Below are 27876 nucleotides of genomic sequence, written 5' to 3' on the forward strand. Positions count from 1 at the left end.
CAGGCCCATCTTGCGACATTTTGTGTGTAATCACAAATAAGGCAAAATTTGACTTCAGGTCCTTTGCGCTCCTCCTTCCAGCACTCTCTGCCCCACTTCAGACCTGTCTCTGCCACTGTCACCCCGGCACCTTCAAGGGGTCTGCCTGGGCTCCCTGCCCTCACCTCTTTCCCCTTCACGACTTGACCCTCTGCTCTTCTCCACGGCCCTTCTGCATGACGATCCTCCTGAACACATGCCCACTCCTGCAGCTTCAGGCAAAGGGGAGGTTCTACTCACGAGGCCTCTCTATGTCCTTCAAATGACACCAAAGAAGGGGCTGCCTGGCCATCCCCAGCCTGAGCCTGGTCTGGCACCGAGCTGATTAACCTTGCTGACGGGAGAGAACTGGCCCTATTTAGATCCTTCCCAGTGGGTCCGTGACAAACACCTAGAACACACTCTGTTGAGCGGGGACCACGGCTAGAACACTATTTGGGAAGTGGCCTAGAACTTCACATCCTAAAGGCAGTGCAGCCAATCCCATGCCCATTGCTGGCTGACACCATCGGCATCTCTATCTCGACATTTCCTTTCTTGAAATGAGAGCTTGCCCTCTGTAGGATCACTTCCTTCCAGGCTTTCTGTGCCTCTCAGCTTAAGAACCTAAATCCTCAATGCTATTGCCATGGTCTGGCCCCCACCTCCCCCTTAAGCTTCACCTTACCCCCCCCCCCCCACTTCCCTGGGCCCTCTGGTGATGTCATACTTCCTCACACCATGTGACCTTCTCCCATGCTCGTCTCTCTACCTGAAACACTCTGCCCTCACCCAGTTGATGCTGGTTCTCCAGATTTCGACTCGAGTGCACCCCCCTCTCCGAAGCTTTTCCAGGTCCCCTGACTGGGCCCAGTACCCTGCATGTGCTTTCTTGGAACCCCTCAGGATTGATGTCGGTGTCCCCATCTAGCCTCTACCTTTCACAGAGGTCGGGTCCGGCGGTTCCAGGCTCTGTTGCGGCCGGTGTTTAGCGCGCTCCCAGGCACACAGGAGGTGCCCTACGAATGAGACGAACGAGCCTGAAGTGTCACTAGTGGCCCTCAGGTGTGCCCCATCCCGGTCCCCTCTCTCTCTCCTCTTTCTCCTCCTGCCTCCTTTTTCCTTTCCTTTCCTTTCCTTCCTCCCTCTTCATCCTTTCTATTCATTCTTTCTTCTGTGCTGGGCCTTGGGCTCCCCAGAACACTGTTTAAGCACATAGAAAAGCACTCAGAGTTAAAGCAAAGTTGCTGCAACTTGGCATAATGTGTTGGCCTTTAACTCGATCGTCCCAAAGTCAGGGCCTAAAGGGGGCATCCAAGAATCTGGTTCCCACTTGAGTAGTTTGCCCGGACTACCATACAAGAACCACAGGCTGGGTGGCTTAAACAACAGACATTTATTCTCTCACAGCTCTGGAGGCCAGAAGTCCAAAATCAAGATATCGACTGTGTTGGTCCCTTCTGAGGGCTGCGAGGGAAGGATCCGTTACAGATTTCTCTCCTTAACTGGTAGATCCATCTTCTCCCTGTGTCTCTTGATGTCATCTTCTGCTATCTGCATCTCTGGGTCCCACTTTCCCCTTCTCTAAGGACACCAGTCCTCCCGGATGAGGGCCCACCCCAATGATCTCATTTAGACAGGATCACCTCTGCAGAGACGCTATCGCTAATAAGGTCACATTCTGAAATTCACCATGTGAATTTGAGAGGCAACACGATTCAACCCGTAGCACCTACCTTCTACCTGCACATTTCCCCAACCCTTTTTGACTTCTTGAGTGAGATAAAAGTAGGGAGGCTCAGGGACACGTCATCTTCTGAAGAAATTATTTAGGAGTCTGGGAATGGGAGTCGGCAAGTTAGGCATGTTAACTGGAGAAAGACACCGTAGAGAGTGAGAGAGGACGGCTGAACTGGCAGAGAACCCAAACTGCCTCATAGACGAGCCCAGAGGTCATGGTAATCCGCTCGTCCTGAGCTCATACGGCAGACCAGCCACTTACTAGCAGTGGGCCCTTGTCCCTCATGTGTGAAATGTGGATAAGAATAGTGCCTAATTCATGGAATGCTTGTGAAGATTGAATGAGAGAAGAGCGTACGCGAAGGGTTTAGTGCCGTCCGCGCCAGGCACACAGTAACTCAGCAGGCAGCAGGTATGCTGTCACTGCTATAGTTACAGGCAGAGGTCTAGTCCAAGGGAAATGGCAATGCAGGAAGAAGGTGATGACAAAGAAGATGCAAATTGCCACTGAGTCAGGCCACACATTCTGTATTCTCACTAAGAGTAATAAAGACAAGAAGACCAGAGCCACCGTAAGACCTGGGTGTCCGTAAAGGTGGCCTGTGGACCAAAGGCATCAGAATCACCTAAGCCCTACCCGGGATATACAGAATCTAGGGTCCCTCAGAAACTCGGTTAAATCAGGAGTTCTGCCGGTAGGACCCAGAGACCTGATTTTTTAACAAGCTCTCTTGTGAACTGAAAAACCCTGGACCAGACCCATGGAGGGGCAGAAGTGAGGCTTGTTCATTAGTAAGCTCTACATCTACACAGCCCTGCTGTAAGGTGGGTGTGCCCATCACACCTGTTCCCATTGCCAGTCTTCTTCGGATGAAGTCAGAGAGGTGGTCTTGAGCACTTATGTATAAAATAAATCTCTGGAAGCCACATTTTAAATGTTCTATTTAGAGGGGTCGCATTGACAAGCCAAGTCTTTTATATCACTGTAAACTTCATGACACCCAGATGCTAAGTTCTGCATTGTCTGTTCCTCCTCTCTCCACAACTGGAGTCACCCAGTCCTGACCTCAGGCTTAGCTCAAGAAGACCTCTGACCTTAGGCCTGAGGGACTTGAGGCTGGCACCCTTGCTGTGCCTCTGTCTCTGTTATTAGGCACCATTTCCTCTCTTTTTGGGCATCATTCACTGCCTGGTTCAGGAAAACCTGAGGCCCACCTTGTCCCCATGCCGGCCTTCTTGTATTGTTCCTAGAGACCCCAGTCTCAAAGGTCATGGGTCCTCAAGGTAGAGATTCTGCCTGTGGGCCAAGTTGGGGTCCTACATCTCTTGGCAGATCTTCCAAATCCTAGTCTACCTTCTAGATTTTCAGATATTACCTGCTTTTGAATTCCTGTCACCAAACTCCACCTGGTTAGGAGTGCAGCATGGGTGTGAAGTTTGGCTCTGCCACTTGGTAATTGTGTGGCCTCAGGCAAATGGTCAAGCCTCCGTTCCTCAATTCCTGCCACTATAATACCCCCTACTTCATAGAGTTGTTATGAGAATTTGGTAAGGTCATTCACACAAAGCCAAGCATGAGATTTGTACAAGCCAAGCTCAAGAAACACTGGCGACCCTCGCAGAAGCTCTTCTATTTCTGAATGCTCAGAGGTGCAAGTAAAACTCCATGCAAAGCAAGAGCACCTCTGTGCCCCCCAAAAGGTGGCACCAGTGGTCACACATAAAGTGTCACTTTGGACATTGGCACAGGTGGACTCATGGGCAGATTTTTCAGAACTTACTATAGCAAACATATAGCAGTCATTGTAAACCAGGCATGCTGCGAAAAGCGTTACTCATTTGATTCTTTCAACAACGAGGGTAGTACTTTATTACCCCATTTTGCAGATGAGGAAATGGAGGCACAAGGTCACAGGACTAAGTGGCAGAATCTGAATTTGAACCCTGGGGAGTCTGGTTGCAGAGTCTATGCACTTAGTCACTATGTTTAGGCTGCCTCATTTAAGTAGTGAAATTTAGGTTCAAAATAATTACAATTCTTTCCCTCTGTCTTCTCCTGTAGGCCACTGGCCCAGGTGCTCGTCTTTACTCCTATACCTTGGACTCCTTTTATCACCCAGCTGAGTTGGACATCCTGCTAGCCCAGGTTCACTCTCTGTTACCTGCCCTCCCAGGTAGGGCCCCTCCTGCCTCTATGGTTGGGTGGGTGGATCCAGTCACATCTCGAGATGGAACACCTTGTCAGTACTCAATGAACATTTGTTGATTAACAAATCCTTTCCTAAAGTACTTTTCTTAAAGAAAAATATTCACATACAATTTATAGGGCATGTATAGGTGTTAGATTATATCTGTGGCACAAATGAGTAGATTATTTTTCTAGTAGCCTAAATCAAGGAGTATCGGATTAGCCAAGCATCACCTACCAGATGAGAGGGAAGGGGTGTGCCTTCCACTTTGCAGGATTCCTCATTCCTGGAAGCTAGCACAGCGGGACTGCCAGCTCCATGATCCTTAATAGTTTATTCAGGGTCTACAGAATGCATGTCAGCAAATAAGCAAGCACATAGTCTTACCTGGGATAAGATCCCTTCATTAGGGGTAGATGGAACACATAGATGTCCATCCACTGTTGCCATTGAAAATATCATCATGGGTTGGTGCTACTGTAAAGTCAGACCACTTAATCAACTGAATATTCATTCCTTAAATCTTTTCTGGAACCAGGCAAGCCATATATGTTTATGTGCACAGCAGATTTGGGAGGGAGTTTACAAGAAACTCAGTGTTTCTTCCCTTAGGTTTTTGTGTATTAACTTTGTCTTTGATTAAGTACCTCATTTGCAAATCTATTTGCTCCTCCTAGAAAGAAAGGCGGGGTCAACAGAAGGAAGTCTCCCTGCGTCTGCCAGCTGCTCATAGTGGCCGATTTGGCGCTCTTGCCTTCAGACATACAATCTCAAAAGGGACTTTCCTCGGAAGCCCTCAATGACCAACACAAAGAAAACAAAGGAAAAGGGAATTTGTGACTGTGAATCACAGTCTCCACCAAAATCCATACTCATTCACACAAATGGCCCTAGTAAACAGCTGGCCAGCCCTTTGCTGGACACCACTCTGCAAAGCCAGGCCTGTTTCTTTTCGCCCCTTTGCTACCCTTGAGCTGGCGCGTTCCCACGCAGAGCCTGGCTCGCTTTCTGCTCGGATGCTCACATCCTCCCACTGGTGTTTGCAGCGCTAAATCATAAACAGTTGAATCCCTGTAGCAAATGAAAGGGAAAGTGCTGGTCTCCAAAGCAGAAAGGAAGGCAGAGAGGTGGGCGTGGGTTTAAACAGCTAGAGAAAGCACAGTGTTTGCCTTCTGCCAAGGCACAGAGGGAGCTCTTGGGCCTGAGAGGTGAAATAAGGTGGGTGCCTGCCCTCATGGGTCTCTGAAAAATGGGCACTTGGTTGAATGTCTGAAATTCCCACCCCAGCACCCAGAGGTCCGAATTTTTCAAGTGCTCCTGTCTGGAAGCCTTGCATACTTTTGTCATGTAGTAGTGACGTGGGTGTGGCTTGGCATAAGTGCCAGAGAATGTGCCCAGTGGCTAGCCATTCCTGCTCCTTCTCTGCCAGTACCTATCTGGAGGGTCACGGAAATGAGGCTGTGATTTTCAAAGATGATCAGAAGGTCAGGTAAGAAGTAATCCAGGTGACCAGTGGGGCCATCAGAATACCACCCTATCAAAATACATGCAGATAATCCTATATTTCAGTCCAACTTTTATATCGAAAGGTTGATAAAATCTAAGGTGCCCACCCAGTAGACAGGCTTTGCAAGGCAGCTGACTTTCCAGGCTCCCCAAAAGGCTGAGTGTGACATAGCAAAATAATGCCAGCCAGACTCACTAAGGCCAATGCTTTCGGCTTCTGCCAACCGCAAAGGCCGTATCCAGCACTTGAAGTAGATGAGAATGCTCTGCCCCCTCCAGTCCTCACCCGCCTGGCAGCAGGGGAATGAAGACAATGGGGCAACATGGTACAGGATCCTTTTCACTGTTTCTGAACTCCAAGGGCTATTTTTATGCGCCTGGGCTCCCAGAGCAGTCTGCACGATGGACTGCACGATGGTTTAAACCCAGCCAGAGGGGAGCTTCTGGGTGTTTACTTGCAGGAATGCTCGTTCCAGTGGTATTTGTTTAAAACATCTTACTGCCTTAACTTTTCCCTTTTTTCTTCCCTTTCTATGTGGCCTTTTACTTGCACATGGACACACACACACACACACACACACACACACACACATGCATGCACAACCTCAGATCTGGATATAACCTGCTCTCGTTCCCCAGAACAGAAACCTGATTCTTACCTGAAGAGCTCGTAGGCTGAGGGCTGTGCCTCTCTCCCTCAGAGAGGAAAGGGAATCCACTTGGTGTCGTCTGCTCCGTGTTTGTCACTGTCACCGCACTGCAGCTGCTTCCCTGGCAGCCTCAAGCCGGCTCTCTCTCCGTGACTGCAACTCTGTGTGGGGAGAGGGGACGGGCCGTGGCACGCACATCAGGTTGCTGGCCCGCCTCCAGATACCATGCCACAGAGCTGGCTACCAGTTCCACAGGGCTGTGTGGGGGACAAGGAGGCAGGCGTGGGGGCTGAGAATGTCGGCCGCTAGGTCTCTCTCTGATCTTGTTTATCAGCAGAGGGGACCTGCCTTTAGGCAACTACCCATACCTACCCCACCCACAGAGACATGCACAGAGCTCGAGGTACCCCCCACTCTGGACAGTTAGGAGCGAGCCCAGGAACGCAAAGCTATCGGCCAGCAGGGAAGGAAGGCAGAGACAGCAGACAGTGGCAGCAAATATCCTGGGTGTTATTTTAGCGTGGTTGGTCTTATGGCAAATAGCTGGACTGAAAGGACTACTGGCCCGTCTGAGCAGAATCCTGTTTATTTTGAGGCCCCAGTTGCCAGGGAAACAGCAGGTCATAGCTCAGAAACACTGCTCGAGAATCAGAAGGCTGCCAGATGAAAGGGAGTCCTTTTCTGTAATGTCATCCGGCATCCCTGCATAGGGTGTAGGTGTCCATGTGTGGCAGTGTGTGTGTGAGTGTGTCTGTGCCATTCCCAGAGCCAAGCCTTGCCGAGGGTGTTTTGCAGAGCCACTCAAGGCAATGACCATTCAGGTTAGGGCTGGGGAGGGGCTGCAGAAAGAATATTTCTGCCATCCCTCACCAGTGGCCAAGTCTGTCCCTGGTACACTAACCGATCCTTAGGTGAGCCCAGCTGCAGGGGTATGGATTTCTTTAGAGGACAGTATTTTTATGCCACTGCCAGGACAGCGAGGGAGGAAGGGAGAGAAGGAAGGAAGCTGCCTGCGCAAATAACTCTTTGCCAGAACGTGGGAACTGAAGCTGGACTGAAAGGTTAGAGACAGATCAGGAGGTGTCTCTGAAGAGACCAGATGGAAACCTGATTAATAGCTCCGATGAAGAGTCCCGTCCTTGTACACTATGCAGGCATTTGAGCCTGGGAGGTGTGAGTGTGAATGTGTGTGTGTGCACACGGAAGCCTGCCCACCTGGTGATTCAGAAAGACAGGTACAGATTGACCAGTCAGAACTAGAAACGTGCTCTCTGGGAAGCTGGAGGTGGAGGCCTGATCTCCACGCTCTGCACAGAGCACCCATGTGCCTCCTGTAGGGGCGAGCCAGGGAGAAGCTCACAGCCCATAACAGAACTTGGGGCATACCATCACACAGCTCTGATAATGGATGAGCAGCAGCTCTCCTAAAAGGGTCTTGAAGGTATAAAAAAAGGTTGTTTCTCCAAACTTCATTAACTGGAAGCTCCATGAAGTGCTACTTCCACATAGTCAGGTACCAGTAATTTACTTTAAAAAATAGTAATCTTCCCGAGTAAGTGCACAATTCAAAAGGGCCTTCTGAGTAATAGGAAGATAAAAGGAGTTCGATCATCTCAACAGTGGAGAGTTATTACACTACATCCAGTGTGCATGTTAACTCCTTTTAAGCACGTGGAACGTTAGATATTAAAGTTAGGATACACCCCAAAGATCTGAGGACAGCAATGCGGCTCAGAGTCTCACCCAGGTGTACCTCTAGTTAAACTCCTCACTGTGACTACAACCGGGTCTCCCGCCTCAGGTTAACACCCTTGAACCTGCCCACACTGTGATGCCGACCATTCCTGGGTGACTCAGCTCTTCAGGCCTCCCAGTTTTTTCCCTCCTGGCGGAGACTGATGAGATGCTCCTAACCACACCCTCCCTGCAAGGCAGGCGACAGGATCACTGTGACGATCAAACGCGCTAAAGTGTGTGAAAGCACCTTGGAATCTGGTAATATAAGTGTGAGCCATTATTTTAGTTTTATTTTTCCATTGCATTCAGTTGTCAAATGCAGTTAGAAAAACAAACCATGCAGCTTTTAGGCAAATTATAACCCCTAGCTACGGATATAAAGAATTTCTTTACTACATATTGGGTGTTTGGAAACGTTACTGTCCAAATACTGGGACATAATGACTCCTCAGGTTCTTAAAGTACCTACTGTAATATAATTCACCTCAATATTGAAATTTAAAAAAATTTTTCACTTTAACATCTTTCAAGTTCTCTATTTCAACCTTCCGCCCATGCCAAGTATCTAGATTTATCTTTTAAATGATATACATTCGGATGTACTGAGCCATGAAATATGAAAATGTTACTGCTTTGGGGCTTCACTGTGACTTCGTGCGGGAAGTGACTCGGAGGCTACCTAGTCAAAAAGTCTGGCCTCACAGTAGCTCCAGTTCTGGGCCAGGAACTAGTTTGTGGAAATAATAACTGTCAAAGCCACATATGAAGCATCAACAGTTTGCTAGCTCTTATATAGAGTTTGTAACAGAAACCATATCTTCTCTCAAAGTTCTTAGGCCACTTTTAATGCTATTTCTGCAGTAATGAAAACATATGTGAGCCTATTGGCACTGTGAGGGGTGGGTCTGAGAAAGGAAGAAAATGACAGATATGGAGGACCGAAAGAAATCCTAGTAGAAGCTTGGTAGGTTTATCCACAGAGGTGTGGCCTTGGCCAGTGTCATTCACATCTAAAATGCTGTGACTGGTGCTGGAGGTGAGATTTTTTTTCTTCCATGTCCTAAGACATTGACTCACTCCCCAGCACTTTGGAGGTTGCTGCTATAGAAAGTGGCTCTAAACGTCTTATGAGAGCTTTAGAAGGGCAGTAAAGGTAAAATGTGGTATTTTCATGGTTTGGCTTATTCTGTGCTCAGTGCCTCTGAAAACCAAGACATAAAACTATCACTTTTTTAACTGCGCCGGCATGAAAGAAGAATCAGAGCATGATAGAGTTAGCAGGGTTCAAAATGCCCCCAACAAATAGATTTTCTTTTTTTCCAAGTATAACACATAAGCCCTATCTTCGTATCCCTGAATTTTAAGACTGACATTCAGTATTCATGTTAAAATCTCTCCTTCGTTCACCCTGTTTATATAAATGATACAGTTATGTGAAACACACACCAGACACTCTGCATTTTCTTTCCAATCTCATTTGACCTTGATCGGACACAACAAATCCTAATCAGCTGACAGGAGAAATCAGATGCTGCATGCCATTCTCTCCCTCCAGCAAAGAATTTCCTTCTGTTTATGCCCAATCATGCAATTAGATGAAGGGCATGCTGGCCTCATGGTGAACCAGCTGCCAAGATGACGGGTGGTTTGGCGGGGGGAGCGATTTGATAAACAGGGCAAAGGGAAATGAAGCAGACATGGGCAATCCATGGGAAAATCTGCAAAGTATTGTATTCAGTTATTTATCTACTTATTTGTTTTCTTTCTTCCCTACCACACACACGGGAATGTAAACTCTATGAGAAGACAAGATTTTATCTGTCTTTTCACCATTATATCCCCAGTACCTAGACCAGTGCTTCTTAAACTTGAATGTACATCAGAACTATCTGGAGGGTTTATTAAAATGCAGATTGCTGGGCTCCAACTCCAGAGTACCTAATTCAATAGGTCTTGGTTGAGCCTGGGAATCTGCATGTCTAACAAGTTCCCAGGTGATGTTGAGGCTGCTGGTCCAGGGACCACACTTTGAGAACCAGTCTAGGCAATGCCTGGCACATTGGGTATTGCATATATATATATATATATATATATATATATATATATATATATATATATATATAACACAAATGCTTGAGTCTGCACATAAGGATCTGCAAACTTCTTTGTAATGGCAGTTTTACATCCACTTTTATATTTATTTATACTTATTGGACTGTAAGTCTCTTCTAATTCTATGAGAAGAGGGTCCCAAGTTTTGTTAGCTCCACTGTTTTGTCAGATGATTAAAAACCTAAAGTTTTATAGGCCCAGGGGGAGCCAGTGAGAGTCATATCTTGTTCTCTGTGTCAGTAAAATGTCAAACTGAAAGATGATGTGACTCTCACTTGACATGTGACAGAGAACTTTCGCCAAGAGTCGTCATTCAGGCCTCCCTTGTAATTCTTTACCAACTGTCGGCTCAGATTCTGCCTCAGTGTTAGAATTCTGCCTCAGTGTTACAACTGCCTACCTGGATCCCAGGTTATGGACTGTAGAAAGGGCTCAATGGTTTTTCTGCGATTCACAAAACCCCTTGAGAATCTGACAAGCTGTTTAACTCTGTTCCCTGAGATGTGCACGCGCACACACACACACACGCACACACACACACACACACACACACTTTTTTACAGTTAATTTCAGGAAGTTTTAAGATACATCAAGTCCATTTTAATCACAAATTAGAAACTCCTGATCTAATCAGTGACTAGCTATTTGGCAAAACAAACAAAAAAGAACCTGGATCCCCAGTTTGTTACTTAAATTCATGAGGAATCAGAGCTTTAAACACAATAAGACAAACCTTAGAGGAAAATATGAGAGAAAAACATTACAGGAAATCATTAGTTTAATAAGATTTATAATCCTAGAATGGGGAATGCTTTAGGAAGCATGATTGGAAACCCAGAAATGAAAATAGAATAGTGAGATTAACCCCATAAAATTTTAAATCATCTGTACAAAAAAGAAAGAGAAAATCCTCCTAGTTTAGATTCTAGGGAGAAATCTGTAGGTCCTGTCTTTCCTATCTATATCCTTTCCACTTGAATTTGGCCTATGGCCAAACTCAGTGAGACAAGACATAAGCTCATCAGAGCAGAGAGGGCGAGACCACATCTTTCAGGGACGTCCTGTCACTGGGTTAATTATTTCATTAGCTATTTTTTTTTAACAACTTTATTGAGATGTAATTCATATACCATGGAGCTGACCCATTTAAAGTATACAATTAAGTGGGTTTAGTATATTCAGAGTTGTACAATCACCACCACCACCAAATTTTAGAATATTATTGTCGTCCCCAAAAGAAACCCCATACACCTGATCAATCATTCTCCACTTCCCCCTCCACCCAGTCCTGTGCAACCATGAATCTGCTTTCCGTCTTTATGGATTTGTTTGTTCTGGCCCTTTAATATAAGCAGAATCATATAACATGGGTTTCTTTCCCTTAAAAAACATAATGTCCTTGAGGTTCATCGGAATGTCATTCCTTTTTATTGCTGAAAAATATTTCGTTGCATGGTTATGCCACATTTTATTTCTCTGCTCATCAGGTAATGGACGGTTGGTTTGCTTCCTCTGTTTGGCTGTCATGAATAATGCTACTATAGACATTTGCATACAAATTTTTGTGTGGACATGTTTTCATTTCTCTTGGGTCTAGTCGTGGTGGTTTTTCTCTTAAAGGTTTACCCAAAGAATTTTACCTAGACTAAGTCTTTTGGTTTTATTTTGTTTTTGTTTGTTTTTTTCCTATCATAAACTCATGGAGAAGTGAGCAGACTTGGATCCTAAAGACCTCAGAGCTTCTCTATCCCCAGTCCAGGCCATTCTCTGCTACTGTATGATCTGGGACGTGATCACACTGTGCCTCGGTTGTGAGAACACCAGTGCTCTGATCCTCTCATGGGGTGTTGTGAGGATTTGTGACATAAATCAAAGATGATCTGCTCTTGAGAAGATGCTCACCCATTCGAATGGGTTAGCGTGCAGCACAAGAACCAGACACCCGCAGACCAAGTGCTTCCCCAGCACACAGGTAACTATATCAGCCGAGAGGCTAGTGGCTGGATGTAGAAGCACAGATGCTATAAAATATATTGATCATTTTATCAAGAGTTTGGCTTCCTTCGAGATCAGAATTTGGTTGCTTTTTAAATCCTGTAAGCTACCTTCTGAGGTAGCTTGGTCACCCTGGTCACAGGACAGGAAAAAGCTCAGGGCCATGGGCAATGAAGGGCAGTCAGAGGGGCAAGCTTAAATTCTAAAGCCCACCCTCCAGCTACGGTTTCCCAGAAGACACTCTACCCTCAATTCATTAAAACACACCTCGCTCTTTACAGAGGCCTCGAGGCACCTCTTCTTGTGAAATCCCTGTGCCTCCAACCTTCCTGTTGGGGTAAGGGTGTGATCCCTCACCCTTGTGTACAATCTAATAAGGAACACCCGCAGAGGCACTGCAAGCCCAGGTGGCAGAAGAGGGGTCCAAAATATCTGGGTTTTCTCATGCTTCCTGACCAATCACCTGTGCCTCCTGCTCTTTAAATCAGGCAGCAAGACACTTCAGTGGTAAGCACGTAAATGGTAAACGGAATAGAAAGTGAGATGGCAGGCGTGGCTAGGTTCTAATGTCCATGTCGCCACTTACTAGCTGTATGATCTAGGAAAAGTTGGCTCTCTGAGACTCAGTTTCCCCATCTGTTAAATGGGGATAATAGCCTTGTAGGGTCATTGTGAGGGTTACCTGAGATGGTACCTGTAGGGGCTTCAGCATACATTCGACACTCAATCAATGTTTGCTATAGTTACTATATTACTTTTAAAATCAGAATTAAGGACTTCCATCTCGCCATCCTCTCTAAGCTATTTAGGGAGCCTGGTTTTCTATGGCTCAATTCATTGGAAGCATTTCACCAGGTATCTGGTGTTAGACACCATGGAGAGGGCTAAGGATGAAACTTGATTTTCCCCCAGGAATGTAAAATTCAAGGTGAGAAGTTCTTAAAGAATGGGGAACAGTGAGTTCAACACTGACAGTTAATGTCACCAAGGTTCAGAGAAGGACACAGCAGCAGAAAAGCCTGGACAGGCCAGAGAAAGCCTCAAAGATGACCCTTGAAGGCAAGATGGGTTCACATAAGCAAAACAGAGGGAAGGGCACACCCATGTGAGCACAGGCAGGCGGGGGCCCAGTGGGTCTGGGCATGGTAAGTAGTCTGGGGACAGCCAGAGACAAGCGTTCTGTGTCTTCCCCAGTATCAGGGATCTCTAGGAATGACATGCCATGGGATGTTTTAGTCACCTGTTCTGTTAATAATTATCCTTACTATGCGACCTTCCATCACTAATTTATGTGGACTGAGAAGGAATTATATCGGAGGAGCTTTGACTCAACCTAGAGCATTCATTGCAGAAAGGGCAGCACAATGGCTGCTGTCGACCTTGGCTGTCCTGTCCCCTTCTCCTAGGACTATCACCTCGATCACCATTGGTAACCCAGCCCTTCGTTGCCTTTAGTCCACGTGGTTTTTGGATGGGGATGACTATGCCCTGTGGCAGGGATGGGCACCGACCGTATGCACACTGGTTCAGTGAGACATGACCCCGAGACTCCAGCTAGTACTGTTACAAGGTGGCTGTGCCAGCAGGATGTCAGTCTGGAGCTGTTGGCTCCAGATAGATGAGCCTTCCCGGGAAGGGAATGACACAGGGATGCAAAGCCAAGAAATGGGAGAAATGCCATCATCTGGGCAGCTGGATCCCACCATAGCAAAGCCCTGGCCTTTTTGGTTACACGAGGGGAAAAATTTCCTTTTATTTTTTGCCTGAGTCTTTTCAAACTCGGTTTCAGTCCATTCTTGCTAAAAGAATCCTGACATATTCAAGTTCTTGTCAAGGAATAATGGTATGCATGCGCAGGCAACGGAAACCTCTGTACCCCAAATAAGCACAGGTGTATCATGTGCTTGCTTGGGAGAGCAGAAGAAACCAGGACTCTGAGAAATACACTTCTTTTCTTTGTGCCTCGAGACTGCTTACATACAGCACAATTCTCCCCAAATCCTTGATTTTATTGGTTTTCAATCAAAGAAAAGAGTTCTTGGGTCTGTTAAGTGTATTTTGCAGGACTGTAAGAAGTCAGGAAGAAGTAGGGAAGGGACCGAGGGGAAAAGAAGCTCTGCATATCCCATTTTTGTTTTTTCCCTTTTGCCCAATTACAAAGAATCAGCTGGCATCCTTTTATTTCCTCTTTCATGCAGAGCTTTTAAAAACTAAGCACTAACTCTATTGTAATGGGATTTGTCTAATGATTTCCTGCGAGAAATGTCTTCTTGGATCTCAGCAAAGATAATTCACTTGGTAGAAATCACTTCCTGCTTCTCCCTGCCCGCTCCCAGCTAAGAACTAGACCTACCCTATTTTTTTCTGGGAGCAAATGGGCCTCCAAATGAGAGAAGGGAGTCAGGAATATCTTACTCTAGCATCCATCACAAAGACTCAAGCCTGCCACAGACTCGAATATGGGAGGAGAAGGGGAAGAAGGGGAGTGGGGGTGGGGGAGCATTCATGCTGAGCGCAACTCTGAAGCCAGGCAGAACGGCCAAAACAGTCTGAGCCCCTTGGAGAAATGGACGCACCCACTCACCTCTTCGCTTTGGCTCTGGGGTACTTTCTGTCTGGGGCGACGGGAGCTCCAGCAGCCTACAGCGTCCACACTGCCCTACCAGGACTGCTGAGGGCAGGCCGCTGCAGGAGGGGAGTGTCCATTCTCCATCAGGAGGGAGTGTCTTTCAACAAGAGGAGGCGATGCCCTTGTCCCCCTGGAGTCAGGCTGTCCTTCTGATTGTCCCCTGTCTCCTGCTCCCTCTCTGCTGTGAATGGAGCTCCAAGAGAAGGGCTGAGCGCCAACCACGCACAACACCCACACGGTACAGGTTGTTTTCCCGGCCTTGGGCCTTGGAGAGCCTGAGGAAGAGGCTACGGAATGGAATGGTCGTGAGGCCACGCTCTTGGGGCGCCTGCCAGGGAGGCTGATGCTCGTGTACCCGCAGAAAGCCTAAGGACAAACACTTTCGTATTTATTTCTCCCCCTCCCATGTGATCTTATTATTGGACTGGACACAAAAGCTGTTTGGAGGCTGGACAGCTGCCCGGTGAAAAGACAGTTATCTCGTCCAAGTTGTCTCCATGCCTCTCTGCACTAGTCCCTGTTACCTTTCCCCATGTAAGGCAGAAGAGTGTGGGTCTTGCTCTGGGGCTTTTAATATATCCAAACAATTAGTCCAAATTAATAACTTTATTTCTACTAGTTCATCCCCACTCTTCAAGGTTTCACAGAGATAAACATAACGAACAAAGCCATTGCTTTTATGTCTGAGGCTGGTGGACACGTCATATAGTTCACATACGGATGCCCATCAAGTACACACTGTTCTAGACACAAGACCCTCTTGTCTACATGGGTGGAGCCCCCAGCCCTGGCAGGCACAAGGTCAAGGAGCTCAGCTCCGACGTCGGATCATGCCAATTCTGCTTCTCTCCTCTGACTGTCTCTGCTTCTAACTCCCGGGCTCACAGAACTTAAAACATTTAAACAGCTTGATTCTTTCACCTCAATTCTTCCTCTTTGGATCTGAATGGAAAGTTTTGAGACACTCCTCTTGACAAAATGCCAATTCAGTATCATCATCTTCACCATTGTAATCGTTGCTTATTGAGCTCTTGCTAAATGCTTTAATGTGCTGAGCACTTTTCCTGCGTTGTCTCACTCATCCTCTCAACAGCCCAGGGAGGAAGGAAGTCTTGTTCCGTCCAACAGCCAAGGAGGCAGAGGCTGCGAAAGGTGAACTTGTCAAGGAGAAGTGTCTTTACTCCCATCTGACTGACTTCAGAGCAGCAGCATTCGGCCACTTTGCTCACTGCCTCCTGAAGCTATAAACATGGAGATTTTACTGTTGTTTTCATTTCATAAGAGGAACAACAAAAACCTCTTGGTTGATTTAGACCCATGACTTTAATCTTCAATTTCTTTCCCCAAACTCAGTTCTTGAAGGGGAGAACAAATGAATGAAGTTTTCATCTGTTTACAGTCCCAGGTGGTGATTCTAGGTACAGGATGGAGAATCTCCGGCCTACCTTCCCCTTGGAACCAGTTTGCTATGAATTATGAACTGTGCAAGCACACACACTGGAACACACACACTGCCCAGCCTGGGCTACCCACTGAGTCTGAAGTGAATCGCATTTCCTCTCTGCTACCCAGAGACAGCGCCAGAGATGGAGCCCAGTGGCTTGGCCAACACTGCCCTCTGCAGGCCACCAGGCTGCATTACCGCCAGGGTGGTGGTCTTCAAGACTTTTCCAAGAAGCATACCAAGGATTCCTTTTAGAGAATCCGTTTCCAGGTTCTCAATTCCTGGAGGTGCTCTTTCCTCAAACTAGCCTGCTTGAGAGCATGTCTGGGTTCATAATAATCCTTCCCGTACTGGAAAGCATACCCTTTACTCTTCACAAATCCTCCTGAGGTGCCATTGCACCAAATGTAAAAATCTCCATCTCCAGGTCCCCAAACAGGAAGCTTCCTTTAGTAATTCAATCCAGCTTCCCTTAATAATTAATTAAGGAATTTTGTCATTTAACCACTTTGTCTTTTCCATCCCTTGATTTTGAGGGAGAGTACTGTGAAAGCAAATCATAGAGAATATTAGAAATAATAATTACAGATTAATAGTTACATTTAAAGAATGATGTCATAGCTTAATTTTTAAATTCTAGTATTTACAATATGATAGAAGTTATTCTTGATTCCATATGGATTTAATGATGAAAATTTAACATATCAATTTTTAAATGTGCGTACAGGAACATTGTTTTTTTAAAATTGTTTTAAAAGGCGCAGGAGCACTGTACCCTAGGGCTGGCTGCTGTTGACTCCTATCCAACATCTATTGAGCACTTACTATGTGTCAGGCATTGTTTGGGGCACTAGCTTTTAAAATGGTGAACAAAAATTGGCATGGTTTATGCTAGATTCTTACTTGTGGCTAACTCTAGTAAGTTTAGTGAGGGAAACAGATTAATTTAATAATTATCCAAATAAATGTAAGAATTTAACTTTGATAAGTACCTCTAAGTAGGGCTATTTGGTGATGAGAGAATGTATTAATGGGGATCGACAGTGTGTAATGAGGATTGACCTAATTCATGGGAGGAGGTATCAGGTGATGCTAGAGAAGTGAAATCTGGACCAAGAATAATGTATTTAGGAAGCTCAGTGAAGGGACTGTGAAAACCCAGGAAGAAGGCCATTTTAATATGGAAGGATTGGGTAAAAGTAGGATCTACCTTTGTAGAGTCAGTTGTTTTTAGAAAGAGTCTTTGCCCTTATACAAATCAAACCCATATTATAAATCAGTGGTTCTCATCCCAGAGCTATTTTTTCTCAGGGGACATTTGGCAATTTCAGGAGATGTTTTTGATTACTGCAATTTGGCAGTTTCAGGAGATGTTTTTGATTACTGCAACTGGGATCATACTGATAGCTTCTAGTGGACAGAGGCTAGGGATGCTGCTAATCCGTCTACAATATATGGGACAGTCTCCCGCAACAAAGACATGTCCAGCCCTAAAAGTCAGTAGTGCTGAGGCTGAGAACTCAACAAGTATCTACAGTAGATGTGGATTCATTCACTTGTTCCCCCATCCATTTATTTAGCAAATCCTCACTCAGTGCCCACTATGTTCAAGACACTATTCTGGGCATAATCCAGCCATAATAGGCACCCCCTAACCAAAATCGTCACCTCAAATAGCCTGCCTGGTTGTGTTTCTGCTACCTAGCCTAAAATTTTCACCATTCAAATGGTGGCAAAACTGGTCTTATTGTCTGTAGAAAGAAGACATTAAAATGTGTTCATATTATTTGCAAGATAGTCACTGAAGCATTGTTTGTAATAGCGAAAACAACCTAAAAGTCTATCAACAGGGAAACGGTTACTTAATTATGGTACAGCTATACAGTGACGTACTAAGCAGCCAGTAAAAAGGAAAGAGGCAAATCTCTTTGAGATGACACCAAAAATAACCATTAAGATATTATTAATTGGGAAAAAATTTCATAATAATCGATAGAACATAATTGATCTGATTTGTGTTTTTAAAATTGGTTTATTGTGTGTATTTACATGTATATGCAATTGCTACAGAAATTTTTACCAAATTCTTAATAATGGCTACCTCTAGAGAGCAGGAAAAAAAACCTGTAACATGTTTATTGAGAATAGTTCTCTACTTTGTTTCCTCCTTTTACCCAATTTGATTCTCCGCTGTTCATTTTCTCCATTTCTACCAATATTCAACTGTCACTGACTACTAGAGATCCTTCAAGTTCCAGGGCAATACTGTTAAGTCCACAGCTCTTCCAAACTTGCCTCCAGCCAGTCTTTACAAGCTCCTTCTGGAAGCTTCTTTTCCTGCCCCAGCCCTGTTTCACTCACCTCCCTGGAGCTTAAGCCACCACGAACTCACGAGGACTTAATTACTCTTTCAAGAGAGGCTTACCTCCGTGGCTGGAAAAAAAGCCCTTCTCTTTTTCTGCCTATATTAGTCAGAATTGACTAGGTTATGCTATGGTTATAAATAATCCCCAAAGTACAGTGACTTAAAATAACAGAGGTGTATTTCCCATTCACCTACATTAACATATCCATTGACAGGTTGGCTGGCAAGTTCTGTCTGCTCCTTCTTATCCTCAAGCAAGCACCCAGATTGAGGGAGCTGCAGCCTTCTGCTTTCAGGATGGAAAAGATATATCTTTATTGATATCTTTACTAATACATCAGCACCTAGAAGTGACTTCTACTCACATTTCATTGGCCAAAATAAGTTTTATGGCCACATCTAACATTAAATGAGGTAGAGAATTTCAGCCCTGTTATTTGCTTGGAAAGTGGAGAGTAATAAATATTTAGGGAACAGGAATTCTATAATCATTGGATGCAATATTCCATATAAGTCTACTAAGTTAAGTTTGCTAATCTTGTTCAAATAATCCATATCCTTACTCATTTAACTGCTCACTTCTGCTTGTGTGTGTGTGTTTTTTTTTTTTGGTCCATCATATTTCTAAAACTACATTTTAAGATGTGTTCAAGATGTGTACAATTGAAATTTTTATCATTATAATATATCCTTTAGCTATAGTAATGCTTAAAATCTACTTTAACATATACTATCAATGTTAATATAATTTTTCCACCATTTATTTTCAGTATTTAAAAAACTGTTTTAGATGTGTTTCTTACAAACAGTATATCGATTCTTTTATCCAGTTCAATACTCTTTAACTTTTAATTGAAGTATTTTGTTGATTTGCATTTAATGTAATTACTCACATATTTGGATTTAAATTTATCATCTTATTAAGTATTTTCATTTATCTCACATGTTCTACATTCTTTTTATTTTTTTTCTTTTTATTTTTTTCTGGAATGAAGTAGACATTCAATCTATGTCCTTTTTATTCTGCTTTCTTGCTTGCTTTTGGAGTGTTTGAATATTCTATTTTTCCCTCTACAATCTTGACAGTTATATCCTTTTTTATTATTCTTTTAGAGGTTATCTTAGAGATCATAGTATGTATCTTTGATTTATCAAGGTCTAATGTTGATTGGTATTTTTATCTTCTTCCATAATAATACAAGTACCTTAGAATATTTTAATTCCATATATCCCTTCCTCCTGACTGATATGGACTTGTTGTATATTTCAATTTTTTAAACCCCAGTGGACATTGTTATGTTGTTTTGTACAAATTAACCTTTGCCTTGTTCTTCATTTCTTCCTATATTTATAACCTTTCATTTTCCTTCTGTTTAAAGAACACCTTGTAGTATTTTCTTCTGGTAAAGAACCCTGGATATGTTTTAATATTACCTTTATTATTGGAGGCTGTTTTCTCTGGGCAAATAATTCTAGGTTGGCAGTAGTTTCCTTAAAAAATATAAAAATTCCACTAATTTCTAGCTTTCATTGTTTCTGCAAGAAGAAACCAACTTTTTTTTCAAGTGATGGTAGCCACTCTTGACATTTTTTCTCTTTGTCTTTTGTTTTCATCTATTTTAATTATGATGGACCTAGATGTGGCTTTTTATTTATCCTGCTTGGACCTCTCGGGACTTGTTGTTTTTAGTCAATTTTGGCAATTTCTCAACTTTTTTTCTCTTCAAATATTACCGCTGCCCTATTCTCTCTCTCTCTCCTCCTCCTAGAACTTCAGTCTCGCTCTGTCTGCCATCTCTCTCATTCTCTCTGCAGTAGTTTCCAGCCTTTTGTCTTTCAGTCTTTCATCCCAATGCTTTCTTCTCACCTACTTCCTACTTCATCAGTTCTCTCTTCAACTGTGTCTAATCTTCTGTTAAACCCATTCATCACGTTCTTTACTTTCATTATTATATCTGTTAATTCTAAATCTCTATTTGATTATTTTTCAGTTGTCTTTTTTCTTTTGAGTTTCCAGTTCTCTACCAGAGTTTTCAATCTTGTCTTTTATCTTCTTTGCACAGTCAATATAAGTAGTTTTAAGTCTGTGTCTGATAACTTCAGTAACTAGAGTTCTCTGGGATTGTCTTTATTGTAATTGTTTCTGCCAGATCTCATTCATGTCTTATTTCCTTATGCATCTGGTTGTTTTCATGTGTGCTAAACTTATATGTGAAAAATTGTTGGTAGAAGTAATGTGAGATGTAACATTTGCTTCTGCTGGGCAACAGGGGAAACTAATAATCTGGGATCACTTAATCCAATTTGAAGAATTTAGCTCATTGGAAGCTTGGTGGGGGGCTGCAAAATCTGGCCTATTTCCAATCCATACAGTTTTAAGGTGCAGTCCTTTAGGGTCTTAGCCTAAAATTGGGAGTTACAGTGCCCCCTCTCTTTTGGTGGGTACTAGCTTCCAACTTTTGTCCCCTTAGGCATGCAAAGCAGTCTAGGTGCTGCTTAGCCTCTCGGTTTCTTAGTTGTCCCTTCCAGAAGCAGCAAATGTCCCAAAGGGAAAAGAGGCCCCAGTTGTTGGGGTGGCCTCTCTGAATGCCCTTTTTCCCAGACCTTGGTTTAGCAATTCTTCATCATCTTTTTAACTTTTTAATGGCTTCAGGCTGATTTTAGTTGTTTAGTTTAGTTTAGTTTAGTTTAGTTTGGTTTAGTTTAGTTTAGTTTAGTTTTTTTTCAGTCTAGCTCTCATTATTGTCTTTAGCAGGAGAACCGGCCCCAATGATCTATTCCTACAAATGCAGGAAGTAGGCCAGGTGTACGTGCATGTACTCACCTTATGTGAGTGGTAAGGGCGGGGTTAACTAGAGAACATGAGCCTACTTTCGCCTTATGAAAATGAGAATCTCATGTTGTCAGATTTTCTAATATTTAAAAGAGAATTAGGAAATGCAGGCTTTTAAAATGTGAAATCTCAATTTTCAGTGATGTCTTAAAAAAAAAAATTAACCCTCAACAAACCACACAAAACACATCTTCAGTCCAAACCCAGCCCCTAGAACACAAGTTTGAGATATCTAGACTATAATCTGTGTCGATGCAAGAAGAAGGGGGAGGGGTGGTTCTCCGTCACCAGGATCCTTAGCCTCTAGTAGCCCAGACTGTCTTGAACAAACCCAATCCTCACACAAAAAAACAGCATTGAAACCAATTTATGTCTTTATCGAAATCTCTTAAACATGCCAAGGGGGGTGGATTCCATTCATAACACCAACAGCATTTCTGAAAATCTCCATATTTCTTCCAAATTTTCCTCATGACAGCTCAGCAGCTACTCCATTTTATTACTCCATTAATTTATTAAGGGGGATAAATTAAATCCCCCTTAATTTATCTCTTGAATTCCCTCCAAGTTCAACCCATCCCCGGCTCTTATCTCTCTGATCCCCCCTCTCACCTTCTGACCCGTTCTGCTTTCTCTAGTAGGTACTCCCCCGCCTTTTTCTTCAGTGGCCTCATTAAGCCACTCCACCAACGACACTGCACATTTAGAAGCCCGTCTCACGTTGTCCTACGTTCTTTCAACAAGAAAGGCTCCAGAGCTTAGCTGGCTGAAACAAAATCCTTCTTCACGGGAAGTGGGGATGAGGAGAAACAATGCTATAAATACTCTAAAATTTGTATTTTTCCTGTCCCATCAGTTAATGCCATCTGGGACGGGGTGAAGCCAGGACGAGATGTCATTTGCAGAGGAGGCAGAGCCCATTTCCGATGCTTTGGCACCGAAGTAAGTTTTCAAATGGCTGTTGCTTACATTTTATTGAAAGGACAGGGCACCCCCCTTCCCCAAAACCACTCCCACCCCTCGCAAATGGGGAGAGAGAAGCCAGAAGGAAGAGAAATCAAATGTGAACTTTTCCTGACTTGTCTAATAATAGGAAGCTGGAAAAGCATGTCACAGAGTAGAAAGTATTTGATAAAAATAGCATCCGTTAAGCTTGGACTCAAGTTGGAGATTCATGAAATGAAATGTATTTCTTCCTTGAGTGTTTCCATACTAGTACAGCAATTCTGTCTCTCTCATTAAGGAGAGAGATCTAAAATGCTGCTTTCTTTGACCAAAATGGATTTCTTTCCCAAGGTCTCATAGTGGAGGAGGTGTCAGCACAGGGCCGAGAACCCCACCACCTCAACCCCCTTCCTGCCTGCTGGTCATGGTCGTGGCTCCACCATCCCCACACTCACCCTTGACTTTGAGACAAGCTGTAGGGTCCCTCTTACACCAGCTCATGAGAGGGGAGATCTGGGAGAAAGAAGGTTTTCCAAACAAGCCAGCGGCTCTGAGTCACAGGGGCCTAATTAGTTATAATCACTGTGCAATATCATTACAGCACGGAGGGAGACTCTAGTCTAGCAGCTCTTGGTAAAAGTGCAGAGTCTGCAGAGGCTGACGTCTCCCCTCCTCTCTCAAACTGCTCCCCAATGTCTGGGAAGAATTTACTTCCTTCACATTCTCCTGCGGCTGCTGAGGACCCCATCAGGGTGTCCCCCTCAGGTCAGACGGGAACCTGAAATCTGGCCTTTCCCAAAGCACATCTCAGAGCCCAGTGAATTACTGTGCTCGTGACTCTTGTCTCTCTCACCCACTCACCCCGATCCCAGCTCCCTGATGCCCTACTCAGCTGAGCTTCCTTTGCCGAAAAGCAAAGCTGAGCCAAATCAATAATAAAAGAGAACAAGTGACGAAGGAAACCCCTTTTAAATGACCTGGGTTTTTGTTGTTTTGGTTTTTTTTTTAATTGTGATAAAATACACATAACATAAAATTCACCATCTTAACCATTTTAAGCGCCCAGTTCAGTGGACTTATATACTTCCTCATTGTCATACAACTGGCACCACCCATCTCCAGAACTCTTTTCATTTTGCAAAACCGAAATTCTGTACCCATTAGACAGTAACTCCCCACTTCCCCCTCCACCATTCTATTTCCTGTGTCTCTGTGTATTTGACTACTCTGGGTATCTCATATGGGTGGAATCATACAGCATTTGTGTTTTCGCGACTGTCTTATTTCGTTTAGCACGTGTCTTCAGGGTTCATCCACGTTGTGGCACGTGTCAGAACCTCTTTCCCTTCTAAGGCTGATAACATTCCATTGTATGACCACACCACCTTTTGTTTATCCATTCATCCTCAGTGGACACTTGGGTCGCTTCCACCTTTTGGCCAGTGCGAATAGGCTGCTATGAACACGGATGGTCTTTTCAGGATGGTTTCGACCTGTTTATATTTTAACCAGACTCTTCAGGAAGGCAATCCACATGATTCAATATTTCAGGGAACCGAGGCAGGCTGTGAGAGCTGTTTTAGGTGGAGACAGACTCAGTGTCCCTTAGATCAAACCATGTCAGGTGCATGTGGGACTGCCCCAGGATCCATATTCTGGTATCATGTGTTTTGTATTTCCTGGAAGCGGAGTGAAGTTATGCCCAGTGGGGAGAAAATGTTTCCAACTGTAAACACTTAACCTTCCCACTTTCACTTGGCCATGGGGACTTGACAGTGGTGGACTATCAGGCAGTGACAGGAGGTGACAGGGTGATGCAGGTACAAGGCTTTGGCATCAAACCTGGCAAACGTGTTTCCTGGGCATGGGCTTCAAATACCTTCCTGTCCTGCCTGTCCTGACTCTTCAGGGTCCTTGCTGATTCGCATCTATCCCCTCCCCAAGCTCTCCTGTATCTTCAGCTCTCTTAGCTTTCCCCCCATCAGCATAGCAACATTCTCAAGTCTTTAACGAAACAAAATCGCAAAGCAAAAGCAAAGCTTCTCCTGAGCCCTGTCTCCCATCCACTCTCACTTTCTCTCTCTCTCTTTCCTCCCCATGGAAGTCTGTCTTCACTCCACAGTTTCACATCTCCACTCCTGTTCACTCCTAAACCCACAGTGCCCTGGCTTCCGCCCCTACCCTCTCCTGGCTCTGGGTTCTGAGGTGATCTTGCTGACCTCCTGGTTGGAGCTCCTAACAGACCTAATCTCAGCCCCCTATTCAAGGCGAGAGCCCGACTTCCTGAGAAGCTCAGGCAACGTGCTTCAGAGACTGTCCCTAAAATACCAAGAATATAATTTACTTTTCTTCCACATCAAGAGAAGGCATATGGTATCCTGGGGAAGGTGTGTAATTTATGGAACTACATCCTTACAAACTCAGAAACAAGAACATTTGCACATCATCTTTCAGACAGTGGAGCATAGAGGTTTGGAGATCAGCTCTATTATCAGACCATGATATCACTCCTAGCTCTGCCAGTTGCTAGCTGGGAGACCTTGAGGAAGTTACTTGAACACTATTTCTCCTCACCTCACCTGATCTCTAAAAATGGCAGTCATAATAGCACCCACCCCATAAGACTATTAAGAGAAATAAATAAGATCATGAATGTCAAGTGCTGAGCACAATATGTGGCTCATAGGAGGCATTTCATAAGGATTAGCTCTCTTTTCTACTTTTTATTGGTATAATTTGACTTTAGTATTTAAGTCTTTCTTGATTTTCATACCTGTAAAACTCGTATGAACAAATGTGGTAAGACTTGTGGGGGGAGGGGTTATGACAAAATTTTTTAGAGAGCGATTGGTTTCCTAAGTGATTAGAAATGTTTCATAAGGACAGTGTGAGGAATTATGGGGAGGAACATTGTACAGGGGCTGGTGAAAAAGCAGAATCCTCAAAGGAGGATGAACACTCCTGAGTGTCAGAGATAAACCAAAAGACCCAAGAGTATGATCGTTTGCCTCTGTGATTAGCATCAGATAAGATGAATGATCTCTGTTATGCACGGACAAACAGACTGTGGGAAAACAGCCACCGGAAAAACGATTGGAACTAAAATGAGATAATAGTCATCACTCTGACCACCAGATGAGGTATCTACAGTTTGATAAATTGTATGAAACTACAGACCTCATTTTCAAATAAGCAGACATATTCCAAGAACAGATCGCATAGTACCTGAAAAGGTATGTGAGTCTGTTAAAATGACTGAAATACAGGCAGAAATGGAAGGACATCGAAATAAAATTGGCACATGCTGTTCCACATATAACGGCTGGAGGGCGGCTGGGTGGAGGCGAAGTGTCTGGACCTGTGCTATCCAGAGGCGCGGGCTGTAGTATGTGTGGCTCTTGAGGACTCAAAACGTGGCGAGTGGAACTTAAGATATGCCGTAAGTGTAAAACACATGCAGATTTCAGAAAAGTATAAAAAAAGAATGTGAAATATATCAGCATTTAAAAATATGCTGATTTCATGTTAAAATAATTAAAGTTTGCATACAAATATTGGGTTAAATACTAAAATTAATTTTAGTGTTCTTAACGTGGCTTCTAGGAAATGTAAAATTATACACAAGGCTCATATTTGTGAGTTGCTTTCTATTTTTATTGGACTGCACTGGTCTCGAGAGCCCCATACTCCCCTTGCCCCACCCAGATCCAACTGATATTAACCATGACCTTGAACATCATATTTAACCTGTCGGAGCTTCAGTTTCCACATCACTAAAATAATTAAAGTAATTAAAAATTGTTAGCGGAGTGCCTTGTACATAATAGGTATCCAACAAATGTAAGGTATTTTTTCTGTTATTATTTAAATCCAAAGAACCAAGAGTGTACTATATGTCAGTATCAATACGTATTTAAGGCAATGCTTGAGGTGGCCCTGACAGTCTACCCAGCGGGAGAGGAAAATCTGCCCACCTTTTAGAGCTGCGGTTCTCAGCTGGGGGCAGTTTTGCCTCCCAGGGCCACCTGGTGGTGTCTGAGACATGTTTGATTGTCTACACCTGAGAGGAGAGGGCTGCCGCGGGCATCTAAGTGGGTAGAGACCAGGGATGCTGCTAAACATCCTGCAGTGTACAGGACAGCCTCCCTTCCTCCCCACTCCACAAAGAATTACCAGGTCAAATTAGTAATAGTGCCCAGGCTGAGAAACCCTGAATTAGAAGCTCTTGGTTATTTATGTACTTCGGCTGATTAATAATCAAGCTCTAGAAATGTGTGGCACTAGCAGACCTACAAATGCCATCCATGTGTCTTGGACAGCACAGTGTTATTCCAAGTGGTGCACACACAACCAGCAGCATCAGCATCACTCAGGCAGTCATTAGAAAAGTAAATTCTTAGGTCCCACCCCAGTCCAGCTGAATAGGAACCTCTGGGGGCGGAGCTCGGAAATCTATGGTTTTACAAGTCCCCCAGGAGATTCTAATGCCTTCAAATCCCAAAAGCCGGCTTAGCTGACAGTGTTTCCTAGTGACCAACTCCTGCACATTCCAGGACTGACCAGCAGGTAGCAGCAAATCCTATAACATTACTGTGACGCCTGCTAAAAGAGAAGCATCCTTGCGCTAAATCAACTGGTGACAAAACCGGGTGTTAGAGCGTTTGTGCTCTGGACCGCAGTTAATGACAGCTTTCTAATATCAGGAGAGTTAGAGGGGGAACATGGTTCAAAGTTATTCAAGTTTCCTTCTTAGTCACATAGCGCTACCAGCATTTTGAAATTGTTCGGTTCTAATTTATGTTACAAAGGCATAGTCTTCGACAGAGAATTTAGTGAGTAATCTGGTTTGAACGATTCTCCTAAAACACTTCTGATTCCAGAGCCACGAAAATAAATCATTTCTGCTGTCCCTGGCAGCTTTGAGCCAAGCGTTTGACTCATCACACACCTGTCTGAATTCTTGGCCCCTCCTCTACACGTGGATCAGATATGGTGAATGATGAACATCTCGGGTTTCCCTGGACCTTTTGTCAGGCAGACAGGCAGATAAAATTAAATTAGTTCTGTAAACCTTGTTAAGCACATGAGCAAGTGCTTTACAGTTCAGGTGATTTTTCCATCTGAGCCACCAGGGGGCACCCTCCACTATGGACATCTATGGTTTCTGTAAAGTGACCTATCGGTGAAGGGCAGGGGAGAGGGCTGTTACTCTTTTTTTTTTTTTCTGTAAAGCGCTGAGTGATGTGGCTTCAGGATTAGACTTCAGCCCTGGACTCTAGACTCAGGTTTCTGAAAGTGTGACTCTCATAAATCACCTGGGAAGTTGTTAGAAAAGCAGATTCTTGGACCCCATCCCTGACCATCCAAATTAGAAGCCCAGGGGGCGGAGCCCAGCGGCTTCTATTTTAACAAGCGTCTTCTCCTTCTTCTTCCACTCTAGGTGATGGCGATGATGCAGGCTCAAGCTTGAGAACCATTGCTCTCTAGTCCAGAGCATCTTCCTGGTTATTGGCCGAGACGCAGAACCACATTGCTATCTGGTCTCCTCATGCTTCTGCCAAGAGGTGAAATCTAAGAGCCTACATCTTGAGGCCCAACACCTTCTCCAGGTCACTTATCTGAGGACACCTGAGGACACTGAGATCAGTCACTCTACATGAACCTGTGCAGTCCCTGAGCCCTGAGGGGTCATAAAGGAGTGCTAAGCATTAAG

The 27876-nt window shown here is 44.3% G+C and overlaps 1 protein-coding gene and 1 long non-coding RNA gene across 8 annotated transcripts in view; one reads left to right on the plus strand and one right to left on the minus strand.

Moving 5' to 3' along the window:
* The window catches only part of FGF1 (fibroblast growth factor 1), an 87446-nt gene extending 80789 nt beyond the window's left edge, over positions 1–6657 (minus strand). For 3 of the 7 annotated variants that reach the window (XM_023534926.1, XM_023534927.1, XM_023534928.1), the window contains exon 1: positions 6113–6657. The gene's annotated coding sequence lies outside the window, so the exon portion shown is untranslated. The remainder of the gene's footprint in view (positions 1–6112) is intronic. The other 4 variants (XM_011367453.2, XM_023534925.1, XM_023534924.1 and 1 more) reach the window with 2 other exon arrangements.
* Positions 4600–27852, plus strand: LOC111744383. Its single transcript, XR_002782129.1, has 3 exons — positions 4600–5436; positions 22075–22160; positions 27604–27852. It is a non-coding gene; the product is annotated as an uncharacterized LOC111744383 (long non-coding RNA).
* The last annotated feature ends 24 nt before the right edge of the window (positions 27853–27876 follow it).

Source organism: Pteropus vampyrus, unplaced genomic scaffold, assembly GCF_000151845.1.
Source record: "Pteropus vampyrus isolate Shadow unplaced genomic scaffold, Pvam_2.0 Scaffold134, whole genome shotgun sequence".
Lineage (NCBI taxonomy): Eukaryota > Metazoa > Chordata > Mammalia > Chiroptera > Pteropodidae > Pteropus > Pteropus vampyrus.